Source organism: Xiphophorus hellerii, chromosome 3 (assembly GCF_003331165.1).
Source record: "Xiphophorus hellerii strain 12219 chromosome 3, Xiphophorus_hellerii-4.1, whole genome shotgun sequence".
NCBI classification, from domain to species: domain Eukaryota; kingdom Metazoa; phylum Chordata; class Actinopteri; order Cyprinodontiformes; family Poeciliidae; genus Xiphophorus; species Xiphophorus hellerii.
In genome coordinates this window covers 3424312-3430991 of record NC_045674.1, presented here as the reverse complement: position 1 = coordinate 3430991, position 6680 = coordinate 3424312, and positions in this window count along the sequence as shown.

Sequence of the window (6680 nt, the reverse complement as noted above, 5' to 3'; positions counted from 1 at the left end):
AATGTCAGCTTCATACTTAGAGCAAAGCTCCTCGTAAGAAGTCTGGAGTTTGTCCAGTTCTTCTTGGACGGCTTTACCTTTCTCTTTTTCAGCCTGGATTTCTGATGAAAATGCTTCTTGGCTGAGGAGATGGGCCGTCTTTAAATCTACAAAGTCTTGTTGCAGCATCTTCTTATTCTTATGTCTCACATCGTTGTGCACCTTGGAAGCAAGGATCGCAGCGCTGACAGCTGCTGGATCACTAAGCTTCTCTACTCTCTCGAGTTCCCTCTTTGACTCTTTGGACTTGTTGATGAAGACTTCTTTGATAGCTTTCTGCCTTTTTAACTGGAGTTTCGTTTCTTCCAGCTCTTCTTCCATGTGGGCCAGTCGTTGGTTGTCTTCAAACCTTTGGGCTCTCTCCATTTCCAAAAAACCACGCAGCCTTTGGATTTCCTCGTGTAAAACATTCGGGTGCACAGGAGGGAACCTGCCTTGGGAGTTGTGCTGGAATCCCCTTCTCATCTGGGGTCCCATCTTTCCATTGTGGTATCTTGGGTTTTGATGAAACATTTTCCCTTGAATAAGTTCTCTAAAATCAGTCGGTTTCTAAATTACCTGAACGGTATTTGAAAGAGCTTTGAGTATGTCTGAACTGGTCAGCGATATAGCAAGCAATGAAAGATATGCAGAATTGTGTTCTATACATATATGTCTAGTTGATGACATCACACAGACTGCCTCACTAGTGACATCACAAAATCTTCTGCTGGTGGTGTTACATCATCTCACCAGGTAATTTCATGCTTTTTATTCTTGTTTATATTCAAAATAGTCTGATTCACTTGTTTCCCCCCCCCCCAGATGTGATCATTTCTTTTCAACATTTTTCAATATCTATTCATTAGAAAGTTAATTTTGCTTATTTAGTCAAACATTTATTTTCTTGTTCTTGTGTCAGCAAACATTGGAAAAAGAGAGTTGGATAGAAAATTTGTAATAAATAGATGAGGTCTGGAAAGTTTGTTTCTTTTATCAAACATTTATTGCTTTTGTAGTTTTTTATTTTTTGCTTTATATACATATATTGATGTGGGAAGAGGTAACATTTTGCTAAGTTAATGCCATGAGTAGAAATAAATATGTAAATATAAAATCCTTTAATAAAATGAAAATGACAAGAACTGATTAAAATAATAAACAATAAAAAAATTGAACTAATCAGGGCTGAGCACAAATAAAGTTGCAAGATTTACCCATGAGAAAACCAGGGATCTCAAACCCATCCCACCATGCTTGACCACCACAAACTCAATGTGTGCCACAGTAAATGTTAAGCCTAGGTCATTTTCAGACCTTTGCAAATGCATGATTTTTGTTTGTATGCCCTCATATTTAGGTCCTCTCTTCCAGGATCTACCATCCTGGATGGTAGATGAAGACAAACCAAGATCAACTGATTTAAAAATTACACAGACCGACCAGCAGGTGGCGGTAGTGTACCAACTTGTTGTGTGGGAAGAAAACAACAAGGTGAAGAAGAAGAACATCTGCAACGTGCTGCTTAGATGCTATAGCGGGAGTCTCACTTTCTCTGTTTTTACTGTTGTCGACACCTGTTTGCATTTGGGTCAGTACATAGTTCACACAAGAACTGATTAGAAAAACACATTTAACCCCAGAATATTCTAACATATTTGACTGACTGCTACAAAGGTTATTGGCATTTGTTCCCCACACAACCCATCAGATTTATGTTGTAACTTTTGAACACCATCGTATGCCTAAGCATGCAGCCAGCATTTAAAAAATGGCCCAGTCAAATCCCATATCTAAATCAAATGGTTATGTCAGGAGAGCTCACAGCGACTTCCCATCCAATCTGATAGAGCTCCAGGTTTTTGCAAAGGAAAACTGATAAAACCGTCACATAAATGGTTCCATTTAATTTGTAGCTGGGGAGAAAATTGCTTCTCTTTTTTTTTCACTTGTCATTTTTCATTTATGCAGCAGTTTCAGTTTTCAATTTCAAAAACTGTCACAATATTCAATAAAATACTTTCTTGATGTGCCTGAAGCCATTGAAAGCTGTCATGGAGACTGATGCCCAGCTCACTGACTTTTACCGTAAATCTGTGCAGCTACCTCAGATCTCCTTTCTTCATGGTTGTTTTTCCTGTTTAACAATAAAACCAACAGTAAAGTAAAGCATTTAAAGAGTTGAGAATGAAGAAACCGTTACAAAGAAGCATTTAGATTTACTTCCTGTGGTCACTGCAGGGCCTTGGTAATTACTTTTACTTTTACATTTCATTTTTTTATTAACATAGAAAGTCTGACTTGGCCAAACTAAAAAAAAAACAACAATAAAAACACCCACTATTTTTACAACAAAAGAAAGAATGTTAAAAAGCCTGCCGTAATTTTGCTTTTAAATTATTTTCTGGTGAATAAAATCAACCAGTCAGCCTTTTGAAGCTTTTCTGGATTAATATTTCTAAAGATTTTACAAAAGCTCAAGTTTTTTTTCCACTCACAGTTTATTCAGGTACTTGCTCCCGACCATGACAGCATGTTCTGCAGCATTTCACTAAAAATGAAAGAAGCAATGTTGGGTCAAAAAGCAATGACAAGTTGGAAAGCAGGTGATAGTTTATGATGTTCCAGTTACTACTAATTAAAGGCAGAGTACTTAAATCAAATACTTGTCACCTCAAATTGTCACATAAATTGTTATTTTATTTCTGAACTGAACATTAAATCTTTCACAAAAAAATGGTCTCATGAATCCTTTGGGTACCATATTAAAAATTAACTCTTCTCCAAACCTTCTGCTCATTCTCAGTGGATCCTGAACAAAAGAAAATCCTGCTTTTCAGTTATGTAAAAATATTCACAGTTTCACGACCACAAAGTAATTAGAGCATCTGGCTCCTCTCTGACCTGGAGTTTTAGCATCCAGCACTGGTGTAATGCAGGATGAGGATCCCCTTTCATGAACCAACATGATTACTGCAATTATCCTCCATTATCAGCTCGCTAATGGCGCCTGCTTGCTTCGGCTACCTGCCACTCATAGTGATGCTGCAGACAGTTTGAAGTTGAAGGCGGCACTGGGGCCTTACACTGAGAAAAGTAATTATCTATTCATCATCCCACAATAAAGCCAGATCACTTCAGGTTAAGACAACAGACAACCAGATCAGAGATGATCTTAATGTCATTAGCTGCGCTTCCATTACAAATGTCCGCAAAACTCTGTCGATATTCGGCTAATGTTGGGCAAAACAAAAAACAAAAAAAACACACAATTTTGCAATGTTGGTGTTTCCATTAAATAGGAAATGCAATTAAATTTGCATGTGAATAAACTTGTTCAGCCTTAGCAAATCATAGCAAACAAACCAGCCGCCAACCACTTCCTGTTGTCTTCTTCGTCTTTTCTGCCAGTAGTTTCATCCAGTTGTTTATCACATGACTGGTGTGACGCTAATAATGTGTTTCCACTCCAGTTTGGCGAAATACACAAATTTTGATAAAGCCGGAAAACATCCTCATTCAAACAAACCTGTTTTTTTGTTTTTTTTAAATTCGTGAGTTGTTTTTTTTTTGTTTGTTTTTTTAGTTGCCTTGTTTCTATTAAGTGAATTTGTTTTCATAATTTAAAATTTGCACTGTTACATGATCAATTGAAAGGCAGCTACTTTTTGGTTGGGGGAAATCTGGAACACCAAACACTGATGTCTCCCCTGTTTTCTCTAATGTTTCTGTTGTTTACTCCGGCTTTATATTCTGCTGAAATTCGGTGCTAAATAAATTAGGGCTGCAACAATGATTATTGTAATAATCAATATTGTCTAACATTGTTTAATACTAGACAACATTAGAAATTTTACTACATTATAGCAATGTTTATTTCATTGCATTTTAAGCAAGAAATAATCATTTTATTGCTTAGGATGCAATAACATAGCATTAGTGTGTGCTTGCTCATCTGCAGGTAAAATGCTTCTAACGTGAAGAGATCAACTTTTGGTTTGACTCAACATTAATAGTGTAGCTCTGGTCTGTTTATTAATTTTTGGATTAAGTCAATTTCTCCCTTAAAGTCATATCATATCATTTTGTCACTTTAAGACAGGTTTCATTTCAAATTTACTTTTCATATTAATGAAAATGATTGAGCATTCAGTTAGTGTACACCAGAACTTAAATTACTTTAGGAACATTTCATGATAATATACTAAAAACTTGCTGAGGTTTCCTTAATAAACTATCTAAATTCAGGGTAAGAGGTGAACTATGCATCAGTAATAGCAGTTACACTTTAAAAATGATTCTTTTTCAGCTTCTCAGTACTCTGAGCAGCAACACGGACAGGATCATCCAGGGAGCATCAGAGTCTCAGTCTCTGTGTGAATATACTATTAATATTCATCATCCGATCTTTGTGTTTGAATTTCTCCGAGATTTGTTTTGATAAATCAGAAGGGACAGTGTGTTTCCACAGGTGAGCCACAAAGGCTTTTCATTTTTATTAATATTCTCAGGAGCGGAGCAGCAGAGCAGCAGGTCTGGGATCTGGGAGGCAGCCGACGTCTGCAGGAAACTTTTAATTTCATCTTTTCAGACGTGACTGGTTCTGAAGGAACAAATTAAACCAATGGTTTCAGAAAAGAAAATCCACTTCAAAAATGCCTTTATCCTTCTGAGTAGGCAATAGAAACTTTAATTAGTGTGACTTTATTAATGTATATTATGGGCTTAAAGGTCTTTGAAAGAATCATAGAAAGGCTTACATCTCTTTCAGGTGAACTGAGTCGTTTTTTTCCAGTTGTGCATCTCTTGTTTGAGTTTTCTCCAGAGGATTGTCACACTGTGAGACTTTCAAACACCACAGGACGTTTCTGTTTTGTTAAATCAACTGGTGAATGTGAATTATTGAGCAGAAAGTCAAATTTTTAGTTTGCAGCTTTTACAAAAAACAGATGTACACTATTTGGCACAGAGTGTTTTTTACCAAAACCTAAAGTATTTTTTGTTTTTTTCTTTTTCCGAATATGTCCCCAACAACCAATAGCCATATAAATGGCATCTAATGGTTGCCATGGACACATCATGACCTTGAAGTACTTTTTCCTGCAAAACTCTCCGACAGTGATCTTTGGAAACTTTTTCTGCTAGACGTTTTGCAGAACTGATTAATTTAAAAAAGAGTGGCATAAAGCAAAAAACTGAGAAATGTTACATTTTGAATGCAGTTACAAGTACAGATAATTGTCCACTGATGATTGCATGATTTCCCCCCAACTGAATAAATATACTCAAATTAATTATTTTTCTGTCAGATTATGCTGCTGCAATACTGCAGAGTATTTTAAGACTTTTTACACATCTTTTCCAGGTTTGCTAATAAATCTGAGCACTGCAAACACTGAATGATTTGTAGTGTAGTCACAAATCTGTGACTGTGAGCTGCATGTACTGTGTAGCTTTCGAACACCGTAGGACATTTATATTCTGTTAAATTAACTGATGGACATGAATTATTGAGCAAAAACTCTGGAAACAAAGTTTTTCAGCTTCTAGCTTCCACAAAATAAAGATTTCATATTTTCTCTCTTGAGCCATCTAGGCTTTGGTGGCGTTTTGTTTTGGTTGTGTGATACCTGAAGGCATCACATCTATTGATCCAAGTGTATCCTACCCTTCACAATTTGTCATTTTAGAACTAAGACAAAGTAGTGCTAAAATGAAGTGAAAGGAAAGAGATCTATTATTTTATACACTGCAAAAACACAGAATCTTAACAAGTATCCTTGGTCTAGTTTCTATTGCAAATTATCATAGAACACTTGAAATAAGACAAAACTAACAATTAAGAGTGTTTTAAGTCAACAATTCATTGATATTAATAAAAATTTACTAGTTCCACTGTCAGATTATTTCACTTATGAGAAAAATGGCTTAATTTAAAAACATGGCATGTTTACTCCTTTGTATATTAGCAGTTTGTTGCTCGTAGCCTCAATCACCTCGAGTCAGAACAATAAGATGCCTGCGTGCAACTCAGCTTTTGCCTGACATGAAAATTCAACGAGGAAAAAAAAAGAAAAACGTTAAAAAGTCCTGCCACAACATTTAAAACCTTTGACTAATGTAGTCACAGCTCCAATAACAGGTCTTGAAGGCCAACTAAAACTTTTTTTAAATGAGTTAAAGATATTTTAAAGCACTAATTTAAGACTTTCACTTTATTGAAAACCCTAAAAACTGCTTGTTTTGTTGCAATTATTTATGCTATTTTCTCTGATGTTATGGATTCACTACAGGATAAATAAATATGAAAATATGCTTAAATATTTATGCAGCTTTGACTGCAGTGGCATGCAGATCCCTAAAAAAATACAAAAAAAGTTGTAAACAGTTTTCACTCACTTCTATTAGTTTTATTATGAAATACCCAAAAATGTTGTTGGTACATTTCAAGACCATGTTGCTCAGCTCTGATATTAATATTTAAAAGGGTTGGGTGTTTATCATTTTATCCAGAGTTAAAAAGAGAGGAAGGTCTAAAGAGCTGCAGGTTGCAGAGCGTTGATCATGCAGAACCTTCCAGACCTTCCAGGGTTCAGGGGAAATGCTCAACATTAATCAGAATATTACAAGAACACCTGGTTATTATCCTGATATTTATTTAT